Source organism: Bubalus kerabau, chromosome 20, assembly GCF_029407905.1.
Source record: "Bubalus kerabau isolate K-KA32 ecotype Philippines breed swamp buffalo chromosome 20, PCC_UOA_SB_1v2, whole genome shotgun sequence".
Classification (NCBI taxonomy): Eukaryota; Metazoa; Chordata; class Mammalia; order Artiodactyla; family Bovidae; genus Bubalus; species Bubalus kerabau.
Window position 1 is genome coordinate 2259427 of NC_073643.1, and position 14460 is coordinate 2273886.

General features: G+C 43.4%; 1 protein-coding gene and 1 pseudogene across 1 annotated transcript in view; one reads left to right on the plus strand and one right to left on the minus strand.

The window, feature by feature from the left end:
- Positions 1-14460, plus strand: part of VOPP1 (VOPP1 WW domain binding protein) — a 170559-nt gene that overhangs the window by 34141 nt on the left and 121958 nt on the right. The window lies entirely within an intron of this gene.
- On the minus strand, positions 1017-1483 carry LOC129635270 (60S ribosomal protein L23a-like; annotated as a pseudogene).

The following is a 14460-nucleotide window of genomic DNA, read 5'->3' on the forward strand; positions in this document are numbered from 1 at the left end:
CCCTGCAGTTACCCTGGTGGGAGTGGGTGAAAATGAGCATTGTCCTGATTTGAGAGCACCATTTTTTTTCCCTTCAGTAAGAATAGGAGTGGAGGCTTTTAAATATATAGGATTTTTTTTTTTTTTAAGGGAGGATTTCTTTTAGAACAATCCCATACTCTCTTGTCTGGAAAGAAGCAAGGTGTTCTTCATATAGTTGGATATGTGTCTGTTTAGAATGTAGTGTTTGGATTAAAGGAAGTAGATGAAGCCTTGCATGCATAGGCGGATGCCCCCTCCTTTTGTTTATTGAGCACAGAGCATTAGCCAGTGCAGCCCTGCTCCTCCCAGCCGCCCTGGGGAGACTGTGAAGGTTGAACAGGTTATTTCTTAGGGTGGGAAACATGAAAAGATATCTAAGAACATGGATCTCTGGTTCTGTCCCAATTGCAAAAATGATGTTTGAGGGTCACTGCCTTCCTTAATTACATCTGGTTGTGTCACTGATTGGAGGATTTGGGTAGAAATTAAGCCATATTACCAAGTCTATGTTCCATGAAGTATGGATCCCTGACCTTGGGGCCACTTGCTCTGAGGGAAGGGCAAATGGTAAAGGACTTGAGCCCTTGCTAACCTTTTTGTCCCATGACTGTCTTAATAAATGGGCCTTTGCTTTAAGAGCCTGGGTATTTTTTTTTCTTTTTCTTTTTTATAATGAAAACTTTTATTATATTTGGAATTAACCAGCTGGACTCAGTTTGCTGCTGCTGCTGCTAAGTCACTTTAGTCGTGTCCGACTCTGTGTGACCCCATAGACAGCAGCCCACCAGGCTTCCCTGTCCCTGGGATTCTCCAGGCAAGAACACTGGAGTGGGTTGCCATTTCCTTCTCCAATGCATGAAAGTGAAAAGTGAAAGTGAAGTTGCTCAGTCGTGTCTGACTCTTAGTGACCCCATGGACTGCAGCCTACCAGGCTCCTCCACCCATGGGATTTTCCAGACAAGAGTACTAGAGTGGGTTGCCATTGCCTTCTCAGTTTAGATGATCCTAATATTGTTGGCAACATCCAAAGCATCATAGTCAAGAGCCACTCAAACATATGCCTTCTTCTCTCCATCAGGCCTGATCACAGTTTTCACTTTGGCCATGTCAGTGTCACAGAGCTTCTTCACAGCCTGTTTAATTTTGTGCCTAGACATTCACAATGGATATCAGTGTGTTATTGTCTTCTGTTTTCTTCATGGCTGACTCAGTGCTGAGCAGGAATTTGATGATGGCATAGTGGTCAAGTTTGTTTCTCCTAGGGGCACTCTTCTGAGGATGTTTGGGTTGCCTCCTGAGCCACGGTGTTTCAGGCTGCCGGAAGGTGGGTAACACCTGGATTTTTGTGTGTGTGTGTGTGGCTGTGGATGCCTTTCAACACTGCTTTCTTGGCCTTCAAAGCCTTTGCTTTGGCTTTGGCTTTAGGAGGGGCATGGGCTTCCTTTGTCACCTTCAGCACCATCTTTGTGAAAAGGAACCTGGATATTTTTAATGCTTGGGAATGGCTTACGGTGAACTAGTCTTATCTCCTCGCATATCTCCAGCTGAGCTATTTCAAATCCTAAAAGATGATCCTGTGAAGGTGCTGAAATCAATATGCAAGCAAATTTGGAAAACCCAGCAGAGGCCACAGGACTGGAAAAGGTCAGTTTTCATTGCAATTACAAACAAAGGCAATACCAAAGAATGCTCAAACTACCACACATTGCACTCATCTCACACGCTAGCAAAGTAATACTCAAAATTCTCCAAGCTAGGCTTCAACAGTACGTGAACCAAGAACTTCCAGATGTTCAAACTGGATTTAGAAAAGGCAGAGGAACCAGAGATCAAATTGCCAACATCTGTTGGATCATAGTGAAAGGTTGCTGCTGTGAGCCATGTGCTGCACCAGGATTTGTGATCTCCAGAGGAGAGGATTTTGATCCAGGGCCAGAGACCAGGCTTGACTAATGGAGCTTTTTATGTAACAGAACTTTATTAAAGTATGAGAGGGATAGAGAAAACTTCTGACATAGACATCAGAAGAGGGCAGAAAGAATGCCCCCTTGATAGTTTTTGGCAAGGTGTTTTATGTCTGTTAGCAAGCTTATTAATCAGATGAGAGAGACCTCAGGGCTGAGGGAGTTTCACCAGGCCCCTTTCCCACAAAACGCATTTATGAGATAAGATGACATAAGGTGTGTCATCCCCCAGCCATAAAACAACTGGAATGAATACTGGTTTGTTGAGCCGTTATCAACCCAAGGTTTGAGAAAAGAAAATAGTTAGTTTTAGGGGGAACCATTTTGAAGAAAGGCAGATTCCAAAGCAAATAAATAGTTTCATTAACATAGCTTAAGAAAAACATTTCCTTAAGGAAAACACATTGGTTAGCTCAGAACCAGGTGTCCTCAACACAGAATTAAAAGAAGACTCTCTCAATTTTGTGTAGAGAAGGAAAAGTCTGCCCCTTGCAGTTTATTTCTCCTGCAGCTTGGGGACCTTTAGCCTTTCTACCTGTTACCCTCTCAATACAAAAAGCAAGAGAATTCCAGAAAAACATCTACTTCTGCTTCATTGACTATGGTAAAGCCTTTGACTGTGTGGATCACAACAAACTGTGGAAAATACTTGAAGAGATGGGAATACCAGACCACCTGATCTGCCTCCTGAGAAATCTGTATGCAGGCCAAGAAGCAACAGTTAGAACTGGACATGGAACAATGAACTGGTTCCAAATTGGGAAAGGGGTGCGTCAAGGCTGTATACTGTCACCCTGCCTATTTAATTTATATGCAGAGTACATCATGAGAAATGCTGGGCTGGAGAAAACACAGGCTGGAATCAAGATTGCCGGGAGAAATATCAATAACCTCAGATACACTGATGACACCACCCTTATATGAAGAAGAACTAAAGAGCCTCGTGATGAAAGTGAAAGAGGAGCGTGACAAAGCTGGCTAAAGCCCAACATTCAGAAAACACAGATCATGGCATCCGGTCCCATCACTTCATGGCAAATAGATGGGGAGACAGTGGAAACAGAGAGAGACTTTATTTTCTTGGGCTCCAAAATCACTGCAGATGGTGACTGCAGCCATGAAATTAAAAGACGCTTGCTCCTTGGGGGAAAAAAAAGCTATGACAAACCTAGACAGCATATTAAAAAGCAGAGACATTACTTTGCCGACAAAGGTCCATCTAGTCAAAGCTATGGTTTTTCCAGTAGTCATGAATGGGTGTGAGAGTTGGGTATAAAGAAAGCTGAGCACCAAAGAATTGATGCTTTTGAACTGTGGTGCTGGAGAAGACTCTTGAGAGTCCCTTAGACTACAAGGAGAGCCAACCAGTCCATCCTAAAAGAAATCAGTCCTGACTATTCATTGGAAGGACTGATGCTGAAGCTGAAGCTCCAATACTTGGGCCACCTGATGCAAAGAACTGACTCACTTGAAAAGACTCTGATCCTGGAAAGATTGAAGGCAGGAGGAGAAGGGGACGACAGAGGATGAGATGGTTGGATGGCATCACCGACTCGATGGACATGAGTTTGCGCAAGCTCTGGGAGCTGGTGATGGACAGGGAGGTCTGGTGTGCTGCAGCCCATGAGTCTCAAAGAGTTGGACACGACTGAGGAACTGAACTGAACTGAGTCCTATCTCTTTTATCAAGCCTTTAGGTAATTTAAGGTCCATTTGGAACACCTGGTCTCCGACTGCCTGAACTATCCTTTATGTGCTGGCAAGCCTCTCAGATGTCCTTTCTTTCTGTCAGGCAGAACCCATAGAATCCACTTCCAATTCCTACAAGGCCCCATGTCTCCAGCTGGCCAGTCCCATTCTTGTCACTCCAGGCTCATCCAAGACATAAATGGTGATAAAACAAGATGCCCCCATCTCCCTCCTAAGATTGTAGACTTTGTTGATTATTGGGAGATGCTGCTTTTTCATTATACTGTAGTACCTATTTCAGAACCCATAATATTTGCCAGCTTTTCCCTCATATTTTGTTTACTCCCAGCTTCACCTCATCCTAAGTAATGGGAAGGAAGGTGGTGATCCAGAACAGTCTCATCACATGACAGACAAGTCAGTGGCTGCAGGAGGAGGGAGAGGGTAGGTACCACTCAAGGCGTAGTTAATTGTTGATAGGCCTTTGGGCTTTTTCACAAAAGGCTGAAAAATCTTGCTTTTTCTGTAAAGTTTCCTTGTCATAAAACTACTGTGGGCCAAACAAAACACATACATGGGTGCTAGTTGAAGATAACTGTTCTCAGTTCAGCTTCCAGTAAGGGCTTGAATGATTGCTATACCTATTTTCAGGTCTTTAGAGGGTCACTAAAGGAATTTTCCTGCTGTTTCTCAAGTTTACATGGTTCTGTAACTCCCAAGAAGCTGGCAGGATTTATCAGGATGCAGAGACTTAAGTTTAAATTATTGATCCCTGCATTTAAATGTCACAGAAGATAAGGACTTCACTATAAATTAGTGAAAATGTCCTGCCTCAGTTCTCCATGTGGCATCACAGTTAGACAGAACCTCAAAGGCACCTGGGCACCCCTCTCCTCTTCCTTCCTTGAGGGGAAGAGGGTGACCATGGTCCATTGGGATCTATTTGTGAAATCCCTGGAGTCTCTTTCGTCTTCCTCTCTAGTCTCAGAGCTGGGGCAGGGTTTGACCTGGATGTTAATAGGCATTAACTGAGAGGATTGAAATGATACCCAATGCACCAATATCCAGCTCTGCTTCCTAGAGCTGTGATCTGGGGCTGCTGAAATCTGGGTCAGAGGAATTAAGAATTGCCCAGCCTTCTGCCACACTGGGCACTTGGCACAATGTGGGTCAGAGCTGGCCCTCCTCTTCCTTCTGTGCTCATGTGTGGATTCACTCATCTGCACCCCAAGACCTGCCCATCAGCCACGTCCCAGAAGCTTCGTCTCCACCTCTTAACAGAGGCTGGAATCCTCAGGGCCAGGCTGAGGGCTGGTCACCCACTGCAGCGCTTCCCCACCCCTGCTGCCTCTGCTCCTTGTGTTTGAAAGCCAGGAGCCTTAATTCAGGTTTTGTTGTCATTGTGGTTGTTTATTTGTTTTGGCACAGTATATTTCTATGTTTTTAATCAGTTTTTAGGAAAATTTTAGATTAATAGAAAAGTTGTGAAGCTAATATAACATTCCTGTATACCACTTACCCATTTTCCACTGATTTAACATCTGATATTGCTTCACTATATTTGCTGAAGAAAAACAAGCCTGCATTGGTAATATTACTATTAATTAATTAACATCTGCTATTACCTCACTATATTTGCTCATGGAAAGCAAACCTACATAGATAATGTTGGTATTAATTAAACTTATGGCTTTATGTAAATTTCACTAGTTTTCCTGCTGCGATTTCTCCTGTTCCAGGACTCCATGTTGAATTTAGGTTTCAGTGTTTGGTGTTGCCCCAGTTTCCTGCCTGCCTTGCCCTTTTCTTTACACGTTCTGTTTGTATAACCATTTTCAACCTGGTGAATCCCCCAGGAGAGATTATGTGCTCATTTGCAGGCTAATTTTGAAATACAGGAGCTTTAATCCCCACCCCATGATAGAGCCGTCAGCTTGAAAGGTGTACAGCTAACACAGACGTGGGTGGGGGCTTCTCAGCGCCTTTGAAGCAGAGCAGGAGCAGGTGCTGCTCGGTCACAGCCCCGCAACCCCGCACTCTGTCCTTGTATAACCAGCGTGGCTCACGAGCCGGGACTCCAGCTGCAGTCACATCTGCTTTATTTTCCCGGACACCAAGGTGTCATCATACCTGTGTTTATCTCTAGGTGAAGTCAGCTGTGCCCATCCGGCCAGAAAGTGGGAGTGGGAAAAGACACACTGTGGCCCGAGCTCAGGAGCACTGGCTGGGTTGAGGCTGGGGGACACGGGAGAGGCCGTGGCCAGGCATGGACGGGCAGGCTTCGCCACCAGAGCCCCAGGTTCCTCACCCGGTCTCGGCTAGTACCTTCTTTGGAAGAAGCCATGTTCACAGCTGACTGTAAATGACCTTTGCTGTATGTCGTGGGTTTATTTTTATTATTTTTTGTTTTTAAGAAACTAACATGCATATTAATGGAAAAGTTCAATAGCACCAGAGTTTAAAACTAATTACAGCCCCCTCATGCCTCTGCCATTGGTGTCTGAAAGGCAATGAGCTTCAACTTTTTAAGTTGGTTCTTTTAATATTTGCCTCCAAAGTTAAAAATAATGTGCATATACTTCTAGCTCCAGTTTCTAGACTCCTAGCAGTGTTGGACATTAGTTTTCAGGCTCTCTCCCTCTGGCATCTCAGTATGTTTAGTTATAGCAGTAGACATATGGTGTACTAATATTTTGCATCTCTTATTTTACTGCTTTTTTGTTTTTCCTTGAGTTCAAAACAGCCTTATGTTTTCATTAACTTTGTTCATCTAGACTGTATGGTTGCGCTCCCAAGATCTCCACCAGCTCTGTAGAAATCTTCAACAGCGTCTTTCAGAGGTTAGCATCAGATGACATTTGTCAGTCCCAGTTCCCCTCTGGGGAGATCCTCCCTGGAACTCTGAATTCTCTTTCATGCCAACCACACTGTGTCCTCCTTGGGAAGAGCATGCCAATATGAGAATGATGATTGTTTTCTAAATTGTTTTCTGTTGGATGGATCCTGGGGTGTTATGGCTAATATTGTTTCTCTCTGCCTTGGCTTTAAAAGGTTGTTGCTGAACAAAAAGACACCGGGATTCTTGGCCTCCAGAGGAGAAGAATTCAATCCGGGGCCAGAGACGAGGCTTGATCGCTCAGAGCTTTTGTGTAATAAAGTTTTATTAAAGTATAAAGGAGAGAGAAAACTTCTGACATAGGCATCAGAAGGGGGCAGAAAGAGTACCCACCTGCTAGTCTTCAGCTGGATGTTATATAGTCACTAGCAGTTTGTTAATGAAAGAAATGAATGCCTTAAAACTCAGAATGGCACCAGGCCCCTCACTCATAAGATGCATTTTGGGATAATCTTGGCACCAGATGATTCATCTCAGGCCATAAAATGATTAACTTGAATCTTATAGAAGGGCAGATTACCATACAAATAGTTCATTTACATAGATTACGGGAACAATGTCTGAGTATAACATACTGGTTTGTCAAGTAGGTTCTGAGCCATTAGGCGGAACTGACTTGAAGACAGAGTCTGAGGTAAATGCATAGTACATTAACATAGCTTAAGACAAACATTTCCATAACAAAAATGCATTGGTTAACTCCAGGTTTGAGAGTAGTTAACTTCAGGTGAAACCAGGTGTCATTATGGCAACACAGTATTTCGGGAGAAACCTTTTAAATTTGTATAGAGAAGAAAAAAAATATCGCTAGTTTGTTTCCTCCTGTCGCTTAAGAGAGATAAAAATGTCTGACACTTGCAGGCTATTTCCTCTGCTTGGAGACCCCTGGCCTTCCTGCCTGTTACCCTCTCAGGTTCTGGAAGCTGGGGGCCTGTCTTCTTGCCCCACTTGCCACACTGCCGCAACGACCGACACTGTTATTTTGCGTATGTACTTCATTCCAGTTTCATCATATTTTCCTCTTCCTGTTCCCCTTTTACTCAGCTGTCATTTTTTAAAAATGTATCTTAGAAATGAACATAAATGAATACATGCTTGTTTTTCTTATATTTTTAAAGAAATTTTATTGAGATATAATTCACGTATCATACACTTTGCTTGCTTAAATACATAATTCAATATTTTCTAGTATATTCACAGGGTTGTGCAACCATCATTGTGATCTAATTTTAGAATATTTTTTGCCTCCTGAAAAAAACCCCATAACTCATTAACAGTCAGTCACTCCCCATTCTGCCCCATCCTATGGCCAGCCCTGAGCAACTGCTTATCTTCTTTCTGTCTCTCTAAATTTGCTTATTATGGACATGTTAAATAAATGGAGTCATACAATATGTGGTCTACCATGACTGGCTTGTTCCCTGTTATAGCATGTATTAGTATTTCTTTCCTTTTTCACTGGGCTTCCCTGGTGCCCAGGAATAGATCAGAGTATTTATTCAACAGTTGATGTGCTTCTGATTTGCTTCCACTTTTTTGCTATTATAAATAATGCTGTTGTGAATATTTGTATACAAGTATTTTTTTCTGTGGATGTATGTTTTAATCTCTGCTAAGTATATACCTGGGAATGAAACTGCTGAATCATATGCTGTTTAGCCTTTTGAAATCAGCCAGACTTTTTCAAAGTCTGAGAATGGCTGCACCATTTTATATTCTCAGAAGCAAATCCTTGTAATTGTGTCTTTTTTTTTTTTTTTTAATCATAGTCATCCTAGTGAGTGTGAAGTGGTGCCTCGTTGTGATTTTCACTTGCATTTCCTTAATGACTAATGATGTTGAGCATCTTTTTATGTGCTTATTGGCCGTCTGTATATCTTCTTTGGAGAAATGTCTGTTCAAATGTTGCCCATTTAAAGAACAGTTTTATTGAGTTATGATCGACATACATGCAGTTCACCCATTTAAAGTGAACAAGTCAGTGGCTTTTAACTTTCACAGAGTTGTGCAATTATTGCCACAGTAAGTCGGAGAAGTTAGACTAGTTCTCATCACTCCAAAAAGAAACCCTGTAGCCATTAACAGTTATTCCTTTGTCCATTTTTAATGAGTTGTCTTTTTATTGTTGAGTTTTAAGACTTCTTTATACAAGTTGCTTATCAACTGTCAGACTGGCAAATATTTTCTCCCATTCTGTGAGTTGTGTTTTTATTTTCTTGATGGTATTGTTTTCAGCAAAACAGTTTACAATTTTGATATGGTCCAGTTTATTTTACTTTTTTCTTTTGATACATTTGTTTTTGGTGTCTTTGTCTTGTGTTTTTAATTGGTGTTTACTTCTGTAGTCTCCTCAGATTTTTTTGAGATCAAAGTCATTCATAAAAATAAATAAGAAAGTTGTGTGGCAATGGCATGAACTCTGTCCACGTGTGTCTCGGCAGGGAAATCAGTAATGAGTTTTTAATGTTGAAGCCTCAGTAGAGGCAGGGATCTTTCCAGAGTCTGGAGGAATCAGTTGCCTTCAGCTAGGCTTCCCTAAATTTTTCTTTCAACCCCTCTCTCAGGTTGGTGTGGGGCTGGGCAGCAGGTAGAAACTGGAGGAAACTTGATAACCTCTGACACAGTATCCGGGACTGTCCCCTTCACTTCTGCTTGGGGGTGGGGGGGGGGGTCTGAAGAGCACAGACTGGAATCCTTCTGCAGACAGCTCTGAACCACTTACAAGGATGGAAGGGAAGTTCATTTATGTTATGAGCTCAGAAGAAATGGGTTGGCTACCAGGTATTTAGTCACATGTGCACCATTATTTCTGTGAGAAAACAGGCCCTAGATTCTAAATCATCAGTTCGGAAATAGACTTTTGAAAAGTGCTCTGTTTCTAAGTTGGTTCTACCTGTGCTCATTCATTGGTGTTCTTTTCCGTAGCTGTTCCACCCATGGGGGCTGTGTGTGTGCAGTTTTATGTCCTTTTTTTTGTCTGCCTATGAGCATTACTATCCTAAGATCCTGGCTGTAAGGCAGCATGCTCGGGGTGGCCATCCCCCTTCAGACCCCACAGCCTGTCAAGGGAGAACGTGAGCTAGGCTGGAGGCTCGTCTGAGTGGCTGTAGCCCTTTCTCATGAAGAGCTGATTATCCAAGTGTGAATTAGAGCCCTTTTTTTCTCCTCCTTCCAAACTCACATTTGGTTGTTTCATGGCTCATTAGTTTTGTTTTAAGGATGGGCAGGGAAACATGAATAGGGAGAAACTGGAGCTTTTTAAAAAGTGGTGGATATCAACTGAAATGGCATTGTTAATTTATCTAGGGATTTTATCTGTGTTGATCTGGTTCCATGTTTTCATAGAGAATTGATATCATGGTTTTTTAAAACAAAATGAATGCATACATATGGTTAAAAAGGAGTGTGAAACTGAACCTGATGACCTCTCCCCCTTCCTATTACCTCCCCAACTCTAGACTCTCTGCAGAGGTAGCTACTGTTAAATTTATTTTGCTTCCTTCTGAATTCTTAAAGTATTTATATATTAGATACTTTGTTAAAAGTGCACAGATGGTATCATATTATACACAGTCTTGTGCATCTTATTTCTTCTTTTTTCATAAGAGGTATTTGTTGAAACTGTTTCCATGTTGGCATGCACAGACCTGCATCCCCCCTTGGAACTGCAGAATATTCCTTTATATGAATGGTCGTGACTCTTAATCGGCTCTCTTGATAGACATTTAGGTAGTTTCTCACTTTTTGCTAATACAGTGTCCCATGAAACTCTTGGGGAAGTGTCTATCTTTTGTAAGTTGGCATTAATGGATTATTATATTTGCCTCATGGGAAGAGTTGACTCATTGGAAAAGACTCTGATGCTGGGAGGGATTGGGGGCAAGAGGAGAAGGGGACGACAGAGGATGAGATGGTTGGATGGCATCACTGACTCGATGGATGTGAGTCTGAGTGAACTCCGGGAGTTGGTGATGGACAGGGAGGCCTGGTGTGCTGCAATTCATGGGGTCGCAAAGAGTCAGACACGACTGAGCGACTGATCTGATCTGATCTGATCTGATATTTGCCCTTAAACCATAAAAGGTTCTGGTTTCCAGTGATTCTTAACTGGGCCATGGAATCATGAGGCTTTGGGTTGTAGACTGATTTGTTGTATATGTTTGGGTGCAGTCTGATAGGAGAGACTAGAAATTCAGATTTTATTTTTGAGAAGATTGAGCGTTAAGTTAAAAAAGGACCCAAGCATTATTGTCTGTTTTGGAGTGCTCAAACATTTATGCTTACATTTTGCATCTTTGTAATGCTTTGGAGGCTGAAAGGACCTTGATTAACTTTGCCTGGATGTGGAGATGGACTGGAGGGAGTAGCTTGGTTAGAGAATACAGTCCCAAGCAGGGGAGTGGGGGCAGAACTGGTGGACTGCACCCACTCATTCTGGTCTATAGAAAAAGACCACTCAGTGTTTGCTGTTCTAGAAGTACTTTTGCAGTGAGATGGAAACATGGTCTGTGGAGTGGATCAACACTAAAAGTTCTCACAGTGTCAGATGGTGAAGATAGGTGTCTTGAAGTGCAAGGTCTGGATTATGGGAGTTTGGCAGAGGGCAGCTTGGCATGACTGAGCTGGACAGGGGTTTGGCATTTGGTTCTGACTGTGCAAACCTCTCTGCTCAGACTACAGTTCCCCAAGCAGAGCTGTTGACCTCCTTGTTGGCTTGTGGAGAAGAGCTAGCAAGACAAACAAAAGATGTGGGCAGGTAATGACTTTGATCCATCCAGCCACTGCCATCCCCACCTGGCATGACAGTCAGGACTTACTAGTACTTACTAAGTGGATTTTGGGAGAATTAACTTTTATGGGTAGTTTGGGAGTTGAATTTTCATTAAATGCTTTGGAGTAGTTGGAGTGGGAAGACCTGGGAGACAGGAAGGTAATTGTTTCTTGATGGCCAGTGAAAGGGCGGCAGACCCAATTTCATGCTTTTACACACGTTATCTCATAGAATCTTTATAATATCCTCAGTGAGGTGTTTGCCATTATCTACCTTTAACGGATGAGGGTGTGAGTGGAGTCAGAGTTTTACTGATGGTTGATCTGTAACTGGTTTCATTTCTGTGAGCTATAGATGGAAGGTAACTGTAGGGCTTCCGCTGACTGCACATTTTTTGCTCTGTGTCTTTCCTGGCGCCCAATGTGATGTTGAACTGAACACTCATTAGAGTGGTCATGGGGCTGATGGTTGAGTTTGCTGAAGCCTTGCCCAAAGTTTGGATTTCTGTTCTCGGAAGAGTATTGTTGGGGTGTTATACATTATCCTCCCAAAAACTTGAATGTGAAGCTACTTGTCTGACATATGCTTCTGCTTGCTCGAAGAATGATGGCGTGATCAATTCTTCCTGCTGGGTTTGGTTCATGTCTATTTTCTCATAGTGAAAGCATGCTCAGGAATGTTGTGTGAGCTGCCTCACCTGAGAGATGCTTGAATGAGGTTCGTGGCTGCCTTTCATGGCTTTGCTGAGCACTTGGAGCGCTCAGGGCACACAGACTGAGCATGGGGAAGCAACCTTTTTCCCTATAAGTCAAGCTGGCTTCAGAAGAGGTCCTGACAGACAGTTCTTTCCAGTTCGGGAATTAGACAGGGTTAGGTTGAAAGGTCTTTGACTGACCATTGACATTCAGCCTGCTGTCGGAAAATGGCCAGACTCTTCCCTCCACATGCTTCTGTTAACTTGAAGTTTCTATTAAACCCTCCAAACTTCTTAGGCACAACTTTAAAATCCAATTCTTCTGCCAGTTCTCTTGCCTCCTTCCCCAGTTCTGCCACAGGAGCTATGTTTCACAGACTACAAATTCTGTTCTGTTCACTTTTTGTGACGGTTCTGCCTAGTTAGAGTGCATTTCCCATCTGGCGGGGAGTGGTGCAATGTGCCTTTATTGATCCAGGGAAAGCGTGCCTTTCCTACTGCTGACGTCCAGTCATCAGAACTGCTGCCCTGTCATTGCTCTCCCCAGTGCCCCAGCCAGTGTCTTCCACTAACAGTGTTCTACTCTCACATCAGTTTTGCCCTTTAATCCTGCACACATCATCTGCTTCCCATCACTCAAAGGTGCCCTGGGATCTCGTCCCACCTTGTTCCCTCAACAGCCCCCACAGCGTGTTGTGATTTCAGGTTCCTGTCCTCACTGTGATGAATCTTAACTGCAAAGTGAGCAGGGCTGGGGACCAAACACCCCAGCAGTGGGTGCACAGGAGTATGGAAGAGTGGAACCCCTAGGTAAAGAATATGGGCCCTCGGAGACAGCTTCATACCAGCTGCCAGGTGGGCACCACATGCTCCCTGACATACTGAGGATGGTCTCTCCCTGATCACATCATGGGACAGCCCACACCACACTAAGTATCACTCCAGGCTCAGCAATCTACCCATTGATACATTTTTAGGAATCAGTTCAGTTCAGTTCAGTCACTTAGTCATGTCTGACTGCGACCCCATGGACTGCGGCACACCAGGCTTTCCTGTCCATCACCAACACCTGGAGCTTGCTCAAACTCATGACCATCGAGTCGGCGATGCCATCCAACCATCTCATCCACTGTCGTCCCCTTCTCTCCCTACTTTTACTCTTTCCCAGCATCAGGGTCTTTTCCAATAAGTCAGTTCTTTGCATCAGGTGGCCAAAGTATTGGAGTTTCAGCTTCAGCATCAGTCCTTCCAATGAATATTCAGGACTGATTTTCTTTAGGGTTGACTTCTTGGATCTCCTTGCAGTCCAAGAGTCTCTCAAGAGTCTTCTCCAACACCAGTGTTCAAAAGCATCAATTCTTTGGTGCTCAGCTTTCTTTATAGTCCAACTCTCACAACCATACATGACTACTGGAAAAACCATAGGTTTGACTAGATGGAACTTGGTTGGCAAAGTACTGTCTCTACTTTTTAATATGCTGTCTAGGTTTGTCATAGCTTTTCTTCCAAGGAGCAAATGCCTATTAGTTTCTTGGCTGAAGTCACCATCTTCAGTGATTTTGGAGCCCAAGAAAATAAAGTCTGTCACTGTTTCCCCATCTATTTACCATGAAGTGATGGGACTGGATGCCATGATCTTTGTTTTTTGAATGTTGAGTTTTAAGCCAACTTTTTCATTCTCCTCTTCACCTTCATCAAGAGGCTCTTTAGTTCTTCTTCACTTTCTGCCATAAGGGTGGTATCATCTGCATATCTGGGGTTATTGATGTTTCTCCCAGCAATCTTGATTCCAGCTTGAGCTTCATCCAGCCCGGCATTTTGCATGATGTACTCTTCATATAAGTTAATAAGCAGGGTGACAATATACAGCCTTGATGTACCTGTTTCCTGATTTGGAACCCTTCTATTGTTCCATGTACAGTTGTAACTGTTGCTTCTTGACCTGCATACAGATTTCTCAGGAGGCAGGTCAGGTGGTCTGGTATTCCCATCTCTTTAAGAATTTTCCACAATTTGTTGTGTTCCACACAATCAAAGGCTTTGGTATAGTCAATAAAGCAGAAGTAGACATTTTTCTGGAACTCTCTTGCTTTTTCGATGACCCAGTGGATGTTGGCAATTTGATCTCTGGTTCCTCTGCCTTTTCTAAAACCAGCTTGAACATCTGCAAGTTCATCCTTCTGGGTTGTTCTCTATAGAACCTGGTGTAGCCCCCTGAGCCTTGTTAGGTCTTGTGAGAAAGGAGGGAGGCAGGTGCAGTACCAGCTGTGCCCCCAGCCTGGCCTTCTTGGGTGCAGAAGCTCATGAAGGCTGTGGAGAATACAGGAGTGGCCTTGGGCCTGCCCAGCTTGGGGCTCTGCTCTTCTGTCCCCACTTGTCTCCCTTTCCTTATCCTCTTTACTGTTAGCAAGCTCCTACACACTGT